General features: G+C 44.4%; 1 protein-coding gene across 1 annotated transcript in view; it reads left to right on the forward strand.

The window, feature by feature from the left end:
• UST (uronyl 2-sulfotransferase) overlaps nucleotides 1–14,315 on the forward strand; it is a 641,538-nt gene that overhangs the window by 7,442 nt on the left and 619,781 nt on the right. The gene's annotated exons all lie outside the window — the stretch shown is intronic.

The following is a 14,315-nucleotide window of genomic DNA, read 5'->3' on the forward strand; positions in this document are numbered from 1 at the left end:
TCCACCTTTAACCAATTATAGTCTAAATAACATACAAGGTTAGTAGGTTGTAAATAACCCCCACAGTGAATAGATAATTGAAATCAATGAACTTACTATTACATTTTTAAACTGGACCATAAATACTACATGTACTGTTGTAGAGGGGCATTATCAACATATACACCCTCATTAATGGCAAAGGTTTACCAAATACCGACTAAAAACATTAGAGGATACTGCAACTTTCCTTTTTCCCCATTTCCTTCTCAGAATCTCTTCAGACTGTTGAGGAATGATAAAATTGTGTCACTGGTATCCGGCCAGAGGATAGCTGCCAATTTGTGGTCTAGTTAAGAGATATAGGGCTGAATTCAATTAGCAGTGGTAAGTTGCCATTCTGGGAAAGCAGTGGTAGCCTTGGGTTTTAACGCCTTGGGTGATTTAATGACAGCACCTTTCCTATGTGCGTTAACCCATAGAATCTGGGATAAGTACCTAGTGCTATTGGTTACAAGCTTTGAGGTACCCTCTATCAGGGCAGTCAACTACAGATTCCTGTTCGTGCCTCCTCAGGCTCAAACAGAAATCCGCATTAGCCTGCGGCCCACAGAATTGTGGCTTTACTCCTTGCCCAGCTCTTGAGTCAGTTCAAAATGTGTATTTTTGTATTTGTTTCTGTTTGAGAAATGTGGCAAGACCCAATAATTTACTAAATCACTCCCTCATAATTTACTACATGTGCTACATTTTGTGACACTCCCATGTTCAACCACTGCTTTGACTACACGCCTAAAATATTGGCTACTACCGAAGAAACTGCAAAGCAACTGAGGACAGTACTCAATAACAGTGCTTGAAGTTATTTATAAAAGTGCATTGAAATTAATCCATTTTGCTGGCATTTTGAAACATTCTAAATATTAGAAACATGCAGCATCAGAACTTCCTTCCGACTTTTGTTTATCAAGAGAATTGTAAGGGGATCAGTTTTTGTGGCCTTAAGGCAGCATCCACAAAGTAGCAGTTTATTGCATTGCTGTGAGATACTGTTTTGTGATGGGCCAATTTCTTTATTTCAAAAGACTTTTCTTGTGCCAAGACCTTTTCACTGTTTCATTACTCTAAACTTGTTGGATCTTTCACACAGCTGTTTTTTGATGTTTTTCCAATAGACAATCTTTACAAAACTTGAAGCATACTGGTTACCTTACAATATGAACCTTTATAATAAAGCAATACATGCCTGTGACAGCTGCACTAGTGGGGAGTGGATTATGTATTTCAAACAATAATGGGCTGAGTCCGTTTTGGTTCCAAAATCACCCAAACAAAAACGTTTTTCTATACATTTTGCTTAGCCTTATGTGTTATGACTTTGCATCAGTGCATATGCTCCTGGTTTATGCCAAGCATGTTATATACACTTACTCCCATCTAGTGTAAACATTTGTTTTAAATACCCATTTGAAATTGGACCTCTATAAAATCCCCTCTAATGCAGCAGAAACAACTCTTTGTCTAGTGTATACATAAAACAAATTTACTGAAATATACGCACAAATGCATAATACATACCCAGTCAAAGACAGCGGCACATGTCAACAGTGCATTCACAATTTTCCAGGCATAAGCACCTTGCTAATGCTGACGATTGTCATCATCCGGAATCTGCATTTGCTTTTGGCCACCTGTAAATAATACAGAATTCTCAAGTTTGTACACTGTCTATTTCTTAATTAAGTGTGGGCAGTACAGATGATGTAATGTAACTGTTCCCACAATGGCCCTAACTGTGTGGAGTTTGTATATTCTCCCCGTGCATGCATGGGTTTCCCCCGAGTGCTCCGGTTTCCTCCCACAATACAAAAATATAATGGTAGGTTAATTGGCTCCCAACGAAATGAACTCTAGCGCGAATGTGTATGCATGTACATGTGATAGGGAATATAGATTGTAAACTCCACTGGGGCAGGGACTGATGTGATTGGGCATATTTATGCAGAATATGTGTGCACTATATAAATAACTGGTATTAATAAACTCAATAAGCATGTCGGACAGACTTTCACATGAATACGCTAACACTAAGGGAGGGAGGGTACACATTAGGATGACTGGCAATTGGGCCAATGGTCAGGGTGATTTCCCTTCACCCTGCATCATACTAGCCAGTAAAGAACGATGGAACAAATCTCGGTCCGTTCTTCATTATACTGCATCGGGACACATTCGATATTTTCCAGTTGGCCTTGCAGCAGGGCGACTTTGAGATGACGCATTCGACCTTTGTGAGCGCACAATAGTGCCAACATTGTGCTGGTGTGTATCCATCCTAAGGAGCAGATGAACAACTAATGACCAGAGATGTCCTGACAGCCTGTATAAGGCATGAAAATACAGCACAAATATATAACAAAAAATAGTATTTGAGTTTTAGTTACATTTTTTTTTTTTTTGTGTATGATTCCTCCAGGTACTCAGTTTCCTTCGATAATCCAAAAACATACTGGTAGGTTGATGGCTTCTGACAAGTGGTAGAGAGTATAGATTGTGAGCTCCGCTAGAGCACAGACTGATGTGAATGAGTAAAAGCACTGCAGAATATGTGCGCTATCTAAATACCTGTTATATGGTTAACTATTTTTTTTTTAGAAAAGGTCATTAAAAATAGTTATTTTAACATAATTAAGAACATATTTTTAAAAATGTATTTCAATATTTTATTAAAAAAAGATATGCCTAACACACTAAGGGATATATCGTACAATATATCATTCTGCAGCGGATCAGAATGGTATATTGTATGCATCGTATAGTGTGTATGCCTGATTACATGTGCTTGGTGGTCGTTCATTGCATCTTTCCATCTGATGTGCTGCCCATCCGATGGGACGATGCAATGAACAACTGCATGCTGTTACATACATGCTATAATGTTACATTGTGCCATCATACACCAGTGTTTACGGCAGTGCAATGTATCGTTGCTTCGTGTCGCACCAACACTGGAACACACATCATTTTAGTGTGTAACCAGCCTAAGAATTGTCTTTCACTCCCATTGTCCATATCTCCCAATTGTAGCATTACCTTCCATTTCCCCCCCCCCCCCTCCCCCCCCAAGGCAGTAGATCCCTTAGAGGGGTATTCAATTGAGTTCAGGTTTTTTTGACTGGTCGAAAATATGGCACTAATTGGGCAAAGGGTATTCAATTGCGGGCGTTTTCGCATGTTTTTGTATACATTTTCGCCCATACCGTTTCATTTTTTTTCTTTTTGTCGAATCGGTATGGGCGAAAATTGCGCCAAAAATGCCCACAAATTTACCTATACACGTGGTTTTCGCCAGTGCTGGATTTTTCGAGCAGTCGAAAAAACAGCACGGGCATTGTATAGGTCGAATGTAAATTTGACCTAAAAAAGGTCGAAAAGTGCAGTTTTTTCGACTGGTCGAAAAAACGGCACTAATTGAATACCCCCCATAGTGGTAATAGATCCCCAGCAGGAACGTGCAGTCAGGGGAGGCAGTGCCTCCCTACCATTAATGATCAAAATAATACAAATAAGTACTTTCTTTATATGATAATTTTAATACATTAAATTAGTTTGAGAAGCACCAATATCAGTGCCTCCTGTTGACAATGGGAACGGGGGGGTGGAGCCAAGCAGTGGGCTGTAAAAGCCCATTAAAAAAAGTGGAGAAAGCGGCACCTATACAATTGCCTCGTAGACAGGGACTGGCTTTCAGACAACATCAAAGCACACCCCTGTTAGCGAGGCAGATACGATTGCACAGCGGATCCAATTACTGATACGCGGCAGGGGGGAGATTGCCTCTCCCTCATCCTCCACCACCCTCCCAGCCAGCAGCAGCAGCACCAGCACTCTCCCGGACTTATATATATATATATATATATATATATAGATAGATAGATATATAGAGATATAGCACATGGAGGTGTGCTGCCTGCATGTTGTGTGAGGTGACAGTGGCTCCCCGACCATTGACCTCCCTGCACGTCACTGATCCCCAATGGCATAACAGCTCATCAGGAGTGTCTGTAGGTCTCCATTGTGGCACTACCCTCCCCCCCCCCACACACTTCCATGCATGTATAGTGGATGGCGGTCATTTGGTCAACATGAGTTATGTTGACATACATTGGGCCACATGTACTAGGTCGACATGAGTTTTTCACAATTTATTTAATTTTTGACCTTTTTCAGACTTAACGATCCACGTGGACTACAATTGGGAACGGTAACCTGTGCCGAGCGCAGCGGTAGTGGAGCGAGGCTCCTTGCCTGAAGCATTGCGAGCGAAGCGAGACATGCGCGGGGACACGGTGCACTAATTGGGGTTCCCCGTCACTTTTCGAAGAAAACGACACAAAAAAACGTAAAAAAAACTCATATCGACCTTTATCCATGTTGACCTTGTTCATGTCGACCTAGTGATCATGTTGACATAATGCATGTCGACCAAGCATGGTCGACCCAATGTATGTTGACCTAACTCATGTTGACCTAATGAACCACACCCATGTATGGTATCCCCATGCACCCAGTGGTGTCGGGAGAGGGTACAATTACCCGGGCCCAGGTCTGATGGCAGGGCCCAATGGGGCCCTTCTCCCCCTCAACTGGCAGCAGCAGCTGCAACTCTTCTCCTGAAGGCTGCAAAGTGGCCATGGAGGCGCTTAAAATAAAAGAAAATTCTAATGGCGCATGATCACGCCTCCTGTGATTAGGCCATGCCTCTTAAAAAGTACTTTGGCCTAGCCTGGCTTTCTACTGCCCTGCAAACACCCAGAGACCAGTAAAACGCAGCATTGCATTGTTTCTTCCCTATCAAGCAGAGCACAGTGGAGCGTGTCAGGTAGGATTAATCATTCCCCTTCCTGCAGCTGATCTCTACACTCGCAGAAATCTCAAATTAGTGCTCTGAAGGAAACTGAAATGATCCTCTTTGCGCATTTGTTACTGTTGCATGTGCTCCAGAATGCCACTTAAGGGGGGCACACACTGAGCGATGTTCACTTAATTTCTAAACAATCTGTCTAGATTGCTTAGACATTAAAAACACATCGCTCCGTGTGTAGGGGTGCCGGCGACAGCAATGCGCGGCCCTGCGCATCACTATCGCTGGCTCTAGATTGGGCATGCATGCATGCCCAATCTAGTGAGATCGCTCATTTCACCGCTGGGTCTACCCTCCTCGCTCAGCACACATTGCACAGTGCTGAGTGTGGGTAGAGATGTGTGCTGAGCGGTCTATGATAGATCGCTCAGCACACATCTCAGGGAGAAATCCCCCTTTACATAGCATTATGGGAGGCAACGTTGGCTGTGATCTTGACAATCACAGACTTCTACATCATCTCAGCAAGAGGCAGCCAGACCAACAGGAGGCACAATTGAGTTCCCCACTTACTGTAGTGCTTCAACATACAAATTGTCTTTGTGTAAATATTTTCTTTCAAGGGGAATAGGACCAAGGAAAATAGTTTTATTTTTTCTCATCTAAATGACCTATAAATATTGCAATAAACATAGTTACTGGTAGTGGTCACATTTTAGTGCTATTTCAATCCTTTTATAATTATTATGCACACTATTCTCCTATCTAGCCAATGCTCTTTAGATATCTTGGGGGCTGGTTCTGATCAGGTAGCAATGTAAAAAAAGACAAAGCTGGGTACACACTAGACCCATACTTGCCTACTCTCCCGGAATGGCTGGGAGGCTCCCGAAAATCTGGTGACCCTCCCGGCCCCCCGGAAGAGCAGACAAGTCTCCCGGTTTTTCAGTTCCCCCCTGCCCAGACGCCCACTTTGAGAGTAATGTGGGTGGTCCGGACAGTCGATGACGCAATTCTTGTTGAATTGCATCATCATAGTCACGCCCCCTGCTGCAAAATGCCGGTTATAGCGGCATTACAGAGTTGGGGCATGGTTTAAATGTTGTGACGCTGTAACCCTGCCCTCGCACCGCCTCTGCCCCTCCCCCGCCGCGCCCCATTCCGCCTCCTCCCCACCCCCTCCTCTCGTCATTGTCATGCCCAGCCCCTCCACTGAGCTGACCTGGCAGCTCTCTCCTGGTGAGAGCTGCCAGAAAGTAGGTAAGTATGAGTAGACCATATGTCGTCCTATCCGGTGGATCGAACCGACATATCGGGCACATCGTCTAGTGTGTACCCACTATGTTCCTGATGATGTGTGCTCCCATGGGCCATCAGCGATATCCTCTGTCACTCCTACATGCAGGGACGATTGAAGACATCGCTAGCGAGTGCCATGTAGCTGAATGCAGTATGGCCGCTGCCATCGTTCTGTCGCTGCTGGCTTTTGCAAATGTGTATGCACTTGCCAATGCCGGCTCCCTACCAGGTACCATTGGGCGTGATGTCACTGGGTACACACATTATGTAGTGTGTACCCAGCTTTACTCTGTACCTGGAACAAACCTTGCTGTAATGCAAAGGGTACAAATAATTGCAGGGTATATACTGGCTGCTTTTGCAGGTAGCCAATAACAGTTCTCATGCATTAAGACTTAGAGGATCATTTTAGTGAACAGGTGCTGGACAGATGCTGCCCAGGCTCTTAATGTTAATGCTGAAGAGGTAGAGGAATGTGTTTATTAATTTCCATTATACAAGAGATTTTCCTGGTTGGTTCTAGGTATTATTATTATTATTATTATTATTATCCAAATTACGTTAAGTTGTGTTCACCCTCTTTATAGGTTGACTTTAAATTGTTTTCTTTTTGACGCTTCATAAAGGTAGATATAGAACTAATGAACTCATATAACTTGTCATACTCTGTTGACCTTAAAGGATATAATAATTGACAGTTTTATAAACAAGTCTGCCCATGAATCATTCTCTACAGGTGGTCCAGTGTGTACATGTAAATGGATGTGCTATGATCTCATTATGCTAATTAGTACCATGATGAAGTACTGGGTATGGTGAGAGAGGGTATGGTGAGAGAGGTTCTGACTGTTTCTATAGCTGAATTGCTGAAAATGCTTTAGAATGATGGAAATCCCAATGATGAAAGGGTAATGTTTTCCACAAAGATGTAAGCATTTAAATATAATAATGACAATTATGACAAAACAACTGTGAATGTTTTTCTGGTGAAAACCAAATCATAAATGATTCAGATTAACATTCCAACCAACAAGCCCGACAATGCTCTTTCAAGGGTATTCTTTTGTTTCTTTTTCACTGGAAAGTAGAATGCTATGGTAATGAGTCATGTAACCCTTTCATACATGAATTATGATTACCTAATGCAAGATTTTATTTAAAAAAATGTATTAGTCTTCAGGGCTAATCATTTTTTTTAAATGATAAAACTAAAGAAGTTATTATATTTGTCCACTTGAGTGGACAACATGCATAAAAAATTGCCCTATATTCGTGGAACGGTACTTTAACCTTTGAAAGTGTTTTGTTTTTTTGTTAAAATTTTTTAAGAAACAAATGTTTTCTATGGTTCCAGCTTGTTTTTATCGTGTTGCTTATTTTTCTCCAGCAACAAAAAGTTCTCTAAGTTGAAAACAATTATTTTTTGTTATGCCTGTTTATAGATATTTTCATCCAGACACACAAATGTCCTTAGTGTTTATAACATTTTAAATTTACTTCTGAGTTTGTTTCGTACCTAGAAAGTTAGCCTTTTTCATACTTTTGTGAACTGAATATGACTGAATTTGTTGTGAAAGTTGGAAAACCACCCAGGACACAGGCTATCAGTTGTCAAAACTGGCATATATGGCTATTATATGGTCAAAATATTTAGGGTAGGCCTATACGCCAGAATAAGCCTTGCATGCAGTATGGATCTTTGTATTGCATGATGTGCACTGAAATGGACGTATGACTATTCAGCAACTGTGAAAAACATGAATTGAGTGATTGAGCAAAACATTTACCTTATTGGGGGTCATTCAGGTGCAGACACTAAGTGGCGGTTGTATGTATATCGATCAATGCAGATTTTAGTCACAAAGTGAGGGACAGGAAGTCAGCGTTTGGGGCTGGTAACAGGGAGTGGTCATGTGAACGCAGGCATGTCATGTCTGTTCGGACAGCATTTTCTGGGTGTGTGTATATTAGCAGCTGCGATCACACTTGATACTGGAGAGGCCTTTGCGTCCCGTGAGAGCAGCTCAGCCTGCATGTCGTTAGAGGTGCTCAGGCTCTGCTTGGTGACCCGATATGCGACGATGGTAGTGATGTTTCTGCAGTCATGTGCCACCGCATGCAAAGATGCGATTGTAGTGGGCATACTTTTGCACGAGTTAGCTTCTGACCATATTAGTATATAGAGGGTCATTCAGGTGCAGTTGTTCTTCCTACTCCTATTGCAATGATATGCCATATGTAATTGCGAATATATACAATTTAATGAATAGAAAACAGGGTCTGATTTATAAGAGGGTGCAAAGTCTTTTGCAGATGAGCACAGTGTTCCCTCTCAGGTCCCTCAACCAGGTGATCAGTACCAAGCAGAGTGCTGCCTTCCACGCACAGAGACTGCAGGAACATCATGACTGAAGAAACATCACTACCATCGTCGCATATCAGGTCACCAAGCAGAGTGAGAACCATGTACATATGGAAAAGTTCCTGCTTGACCAGACACCACCAGTTTACGCTGGCCCCAACACGGGAGCGCTCATTTATCTGTTCAAGACTACCCTTCCAAACTGCACCATTATCACTCCTTGGTGCAATAAGTAGATCTGTCCTCAACATTTAGGGCATCATCCACTGTAATAGCTTCATGACATGTTCCTGGGACACCCCCTAAATAAATTGAGGACTGGGGCACTTAAAGTATAGTTCCAGACCTCAGCAAGTGACCATTGCCCTCCAGCAGGAATAGTGCCCTTAATCTCCCTGTGCCATGTGTTGTAATATCCCCACAACTCCCACCTGTTGCTGCTGTTTCTCTCCCTTACCTTTCACAGCTAAAATAGCTCTTTATCCCATTAAACTTATTTGCAAGAGCAGCTGCTTCTTTACGTGGTCTCTGTTGGCATTGGGAACACGTTGAATAGAGGATTAGGCAAGTAATAGAGGGTACAGATGGGAGGGTGTTTATAGATCAGAAGTAGCGATGGGATAGGAGAAGGGATATCATGACACAAGAGCACAGCTAGAGTGCGCTGCTGCTCACCTGTAAATAGCCTTTTGCAGCATCTGTAAGGTAAGTGCATGTATGTAATTTCCAGGCAGCGTGCAGCGCAGCCATGGTGGATGCCTGCCAACCCAAATCACTGAATTCTGGACAAGCCCAGCCTTACCCTGACAGTATTATGCAGGATTTCAAAAATAAATAAATTATCCCGCAGAAACGATCACGAGACAACACAGTGCCAGACATCAGACTCATACGGTGGTATTCAATGCATCTCGGACAGTGCTGATCCGACTTGTCGGAATTAGCCGTTAATTCGATAACACACATGGATCCATGACTAATCCGCCGATCCGCGTGATTTCCGACAAGTCGGAAAAACGGCAGTACCATTGAATAGGTCAAATCCTGATTCGACCAAAAAAGTCGGAAATTGCTGTCTTTCCGACTAGACGGCAGTTCCGACTTCAGTTTAATATACCCCATTCAAATACCAGTGATCTCACTCTAGTTTCTCCAGTCCAAGTGCTGGTTGATTTGGTAAGCACTTATTGTATTTTTGTTAACATCTTTTGATACTTTTTGCATAGGACTCCCATCATTTTGGAAGGGAAAAATTAGGACACCCAAGAATAATGCTCCTGTCCAATGCTTCTCCAATCTATGATAAACATCTATAGGAACCTATGTTAGCTTTCCCTGCTACAGTTGGTTACTCGGGAACTTAAATGATAGGAAATTACTATTAGGAGTTTATGATTTTGGGTTATAAAAAAAATTAGACTTTCCTGAAAAAGCAATGACACGCAGGAACCCTGCAGCTTTATAAAGAAGTATTAGTAAATGATCCCTTTTAACAATATTTTCTCACTCTTTCATAAGTTCTATCTGGCCTGCCCCTTCCATGTCGAACTAGATTGCAGAAGCTACTGTTACGTTCTTGGTGCTCTGAACAAGGAGGTGTAGTGTAGCAACTCCAAAGCACCAGAACGTGACGCTGAAGTAATGGCCAGGTGTGATGGTAACCCCTAGCAACCTACCTCCGTTGTTTCACCCGCGTGGTCAGTTCGCGCCTGCGAGACTATGGTTTCTTGGGCCTCCGGCAGCCGCGTTTGAAGGGCGGATTAGGTCTGCCCAACTACGATGCCCCCAGGTCTTAATGTGAGACAAGGCGTGAACCGAGACGGGATGAAAACAAGGGGACCTCTAACTAAACCAAACTGAGAGCTAGGGGCTACAAGGAGACCTAAAACTAAACGTATATGCGGCACAGCCGCCAGGATAAACAACAACCAAGGAAATGCTGTCCACACGCCGACACAATACTGTTGTGTACCGGCGGTGACAGCATATGCAGAACCCTCTGCAAAACACCAGTAACTCTTATAACTAAAGAATACAGCGCCCTTGACCGACGGACGCGGCAAAGCCGCTACTCACGAAACCGGTACAAATACTGGCAAACCCTAAATGTACTAAAGAATACAGCGCCCTTGACCGACGGACGCGGCAAAGCCGCTACTCACGAAACCGGTACAAATACTGGCAAACCCTAAATGTAGCTGACACAGGCTATCAGGACCAGAGGACAGGCAGAGTTCCAACGACTGAGCAGTGGACACCAAGGAACAGGATACGGAATCAGGATCAGGAACAGACAAAGCCACTGGACTTCAGAACAGGAACGCTTCAAGGCAAGAAGCCGGATCAGACACTGGAGCAGACACTGGAGCAGACACTGGAAGCAGCTAGACAGAAACTGCTAGACAGAAGCTCAGAAATTATCACCGGCGTCTGTGAAATGCACTGAGCCAGAATATAACAGGGAGCCCTAATTAATTATGTCGTGCAGCTGCCCTTTTGCACGACTCCAACTGACAAGATGCAATTAACAGACAGGTGAGGCCAAACACATAGAAACAGGCTGCAATTACACAGGCTCACCACCGGCAGCAAACAAGAGTCTTCTAAACCAGAGCAAAGGGAAATCCTGGCCTGCAAGAGAACTATAACATAAAATACATAAACAGAAAACAGGAATGAACCACACTACCTGTGGTTCATAACAGTACCCTCTCCTTAAGGGTGGGCTCCGGACACCCCATGACACCCACGGGGAACAGAAACAGAAGTATAACATAAAATACATAACCAAAATGCAAAACAGGAATGAGCCACAGCGTGGCTCATAACAGCTACTTGATGGCAGCAAAAATTCAAAATCCAAGTATATGTGGCTTGTGCCTCTTTTAAAATGAGCCCCTCAGTTCTATAACTGGGCACAGCACACTTAACATAACATGCTAAAATGCATTAAAATATTTAGCTTTTATGGCGCCGCAGCATGATAGTACACAGTGGTGGCCATCTTGGCTGTCTGACTTAGGCCCCCAGCCACAGTGGGTAAAAGAGAGATGTGTGGGAGTATATAGCTAAAGAAATTTTTTTTTCTGATGCAGCAGTTTTTTTATACTGTGTTTTTCTCTTACGTCCTAGAGGATGCTGGGGACTCCGTAAGGACCATGGGGATAGAGGGGCTCCGCAGGAGACATGGGCACTTTAAGAAAGAACTTTAGGTATGGGTGTGCACTGACTCCTCCCTCTATGCCCCTCCTCCAGACCTCAGTTTACTAGTGTGCCCAGAGGAGACTGGGTGCATTACAGGGAGCTCTCCTGAGTTTCCTGAAAGAAAGTATATTTGTTAGGTTTTTATTTTTATTTTCAGGGAGCCTGCTGGCAACAGACTCCCTGAATCGAGGGACTGAGGGGAGAGAAGCAGACCTACTTGTGTGAGTTTCAAGGCTCTGCTTCTTAGGCTACTGGACACCATTAGCTCCAGAGGGATCGGTACGCAGGTCTCACCCTCGCCGTCCGTCCCAGAGCCGCGCCGCCGTCCTCCTCGCAGAGCCGGAAGATAGAAGCCGGGTGAGTATGAGAAGAAAGAAGACTTCAGAGGCGGCAGAAGACTTCAGATCTTCACTGAGGTAACGCACAGCAGTAAAGCTGTGCGCCATTGCTCCCACACAGCACACACAAACGGCAGTCACTGTAAGGGTGCAGGGCGCAGGGGGGGCGCCCTTGGCAGCAATAAAACCTCTTTTTCTGGCAAATATATATATATATACAGCTGGGCACTGTATATATAAAGAGCCCCAGCCAGGTTTTTTCGATATTTGAGCGGGACAGAAGCCCGCCGCCGAGGGGGCGGGGCTTCTTCCTCAGCACTCACCAGCGCCATTTTCTCCACAGCACAGCGCTGAGAGGAAGCTCCCCGGACTCTCCCCTGCTTATCCACGGTGAAAGAGGGTTTTAAAGAAGGGGGGGGGGGCACATAATTGGCGCAATATACAGATTACAGCGCTATCTAGGTAAAACATATAGTGTGTTTTTTCCTGGGTCATTGGCGCTGGGTGTGTGCTGGCATACTCTCTCTCTGTCTCTCCAAAGGGCCTTGTGGGGGAATTGTCTTCAGATAAGAGGATTCCCTGTGTGTGTGGTGTGTCGGTACGCGTGTGTCGACATGTCTGAGGTAGAAGGCTCTCCTAGGGAGGAGATGGAGCAAATGAATGTGGTGTCTCCGTCGACAACGCCGACACCTGATTGGATGGATATGTGGAATGTTTTAAGTGCTAATGTGAATTTATTGCACAAAAGATTAGACAAATCTGAGGCTAGGGAACAGCCAGGGAGTCAACCCATGTCTGTCCCTATGTCGCAGGGACCTTTGGGGTCTCAAAAGCGCCCACTATCCCAAATAGTAGACACTGATACCGACACGGATTCTGACTCCAGTGTCGACTACGATGATGCAAAGTTACAGCCAAAGCTGGCTAAATGTATTCGATATATATGATTATTGCAATAAAAGTTGTTTTGCATATCACAGAGGAACCCCCTGTCCCTGACACGAGGGTACACATGTATAAGGGAAAGAAACCTGAGGTAACCTTTCCCCCTTCTCATGAGCTGAACGAGTTGTGTGAAAATGCGTGGGAATCTCCAGACAAAAAACTGCAGATTCCCAAAAGGATTCTTATGGCGTATCCTTTCCCGGCTAAGGACAGGATACGGTGGGAATCCTCCCCTAGGGTGGACAAAGCTTTGACACGCTTATCCAAAAAGGTAGCGCTGCCATCCCAAGATACGGCTACCCTAAGGGATCCTGCTGATCGCAAGCACGAGTTTATTTTGAAGTCCGTCTACACACATTCTGGTACTTAACTCAGACCGGCTATTGCGCCGGCGTGGGTTTGTAGCTCGGTAGCAGCGTGGACAGATACCTTATCAGCGGAGATTGAGACCCTGGATAAGGGTACCATCTTATTGACCCTAGGACATATAAAAGATGCTGTCTTATATATGAGAGATGCGCAAAGAGACATTGCTTTACTGGGTTCTAGAGTCAACGCTATGTCGATTTCTGCTAGACGAGTCCTATGAGCCCGGCAATCGACAGGTGATGCCGACTCAAAAAGGCATATGGAGGTTTTACCTTACAAGGGTGAGGAATTGTTTGGAGAAGGTCTCTCGGACCTGGTCTCCACAGCTACAGCTGGTAAATCCAATTTTTTGCCTTATATTCCCTCACAGCCTAAGAAATCGCCACATTATCAGATGCAGTCCTTTCGGTCAAAGAGAAACAATAAAGTACGAGGTGCATCCTTTCTTGCCAGAGGTAAGGGCAGAGGAAAGAAGCTGCACAACACAGCTAGTTCCCAGGAACAGAAGTCCTCCCCGGCCTCTACAAAATCCACCGCATGACGCTGGGGCTCCGCTACGGGAGTCCGCCCCAGTGGGGGCACGTCTTCGACTTTTCAGCCACATCTGGGTTCACTCACAGGTGGATCCCTGGGCAATAGAAATTGTTTCCCAGGGGTACAAGCTGGAATTCGAAGAGGTGCCTCCTCGCCGGTTTTTCAAATCGGCCCTGCCAGCTACTTTCCCAGAAAGGGAGTTAGTGTTAAATGCAATTCACAAATTGTATCTTCAACAGGTGGTGGTCAAGGTTCCCCTACTTCAACAAGGGAGGGGATATTACTCAACCCTGTTTGTAGTCCCGAAACCGGACGGTTCGGTCAGACCCATTTTAAATTTAAAATCCCTGAACCTATACTTGAAAAGGTTCAAGTTCAAGATGGAATCGCTCAGAGCGGTCATCGCCAGCCTGGAAGGGGG

Source organism: Pseudophryne corroboree, chromosome 4 (genome assembly GCF_028390025.1).
Source record: "Pseudophryne corroboree isolate aPseCor3 chromosome 4, aPseCor3.hap2, whole genome shotgun sequence".
Lineage (NCBI taxonomy): Eukaryota > Metazoa > Chordata > Amphibia > Anura > Myobatrachidae > Pseudophryne > Pseudophryne corroboree.